Here is a 1164-nt window from a genome sequence, read left to right as displayed (position 1 = left end):
AAAGAGAGGAAGGAGCAGAAAGAGAAGAGGGAGAGTCAGAAAGAGAGGAAGGAGCAGAAAGAGAAAGAGAAGGGGGAGAGTCAGAAAGAGAGGATGGAGCAGAAAGAAGAGGGAGAGTCAGAAAGAGAGGAGGGAGCAGAAAGAGAAGAGGGAGCAGAAAGAGAAAGAGAAGAGGAAGCAGAAAGAGAGGAAGGAGCAGAAAGAGAAAGAGAAGAGGGAGCAGAAAGAAAAGAGGGAGAGTCAGAAAGAGAAAGAGAAGAGAGAGAGTCAGAAAGAGAGGAGGCAGCAGAAAGAGAAGAGAGAGAGTCAGAAAGAGAGGAAGGAGCAGAAAGAGAAGAGGGAGAGTCAGAAAGAGAGGAAGGAGCAGAAAGAGAAGAGGGAGAGTCAGAAGGAGAGGAAGGAGCAGAAAGAGAAGAGGGAGAGTCAGAAAGAGAGGAAGGAGCAGAAAGAGAAGAGGGAGAGTCAGAAAGAGAGGAAGGAGCAGAAAGAGAAAGAGAAGAGGGAGCAGAAAGAGAAGAGGGAGAGTCAGAAAGAGAAAGAGAAGAGGGAGAGTCAGAAAGAGAGGAAGGAGCAGAAAGAGAAAGAGAAGAGGGAGCAGAAAGAGAAGAGGGAGAGAGAGAAAGAGAAGAGGGAGAGTCAGAAAGAGAGGAGGCAGCAGAAAGAGAGGAAGGAGCAGAAAGAGAAGAGGGAGAGTCAGAAAGAGAGGAAGGAGCAGAAAGAGAAGAGGGAGAGTCAGAAAGAGAGGAAGGAGCAGAAAGAGAAAGAGAAGAGGGAGAGTCAGAAAGAGAGGAAGGAGCAGAAAGAGAAGAGGGAGAGTCAGAAAGAGAGGAGGGAGCAGAAAGAGAAAGAGAAGAGGGAGAGTCAGAAAGAGAGGAAGGAGCAGAAAGAGAAGAGGGAGCAGAAATAGAAAGAGAAGAGGGAGCAGAAAGAGAGGAAGGAGCAGAAAGAGAAAGAGAAGAGGGAGCAGAAAGAGAAGAGGGAGAGTCAGAAAGAGAGGAAGGAGCAGCAAGAGAAGAGGGAGTGTGTCAGCAGGAGAAAGCAGGACAGCTGAACGCTTTTGGTAAAAATATAAAGACAAACGCACACACGCACACACGCACACACACACACACAAAACCTCTACTGCTAGAGCTGTCATATGTCTTTGGAGCAAGAAGAGTGATG

The sequence above is a fragment of the Salvelinus namaycush genome, chromosome 13 (assembly GCF_016432855.1).
Source record: "Salvelinus namaycush isolate Seneca chromosome 13, SaNama_1.0, whole genome shotgun sequence".
Lineage (NCBI taxonomy): Eukaryota > Metazoa > Chordata > Actinopteri > Salmoniformes > Salmonidae > Salvelinus > Salvelinus namaycush.
This window is presented reverse-complemented; position numbering follows the sequence as displayed.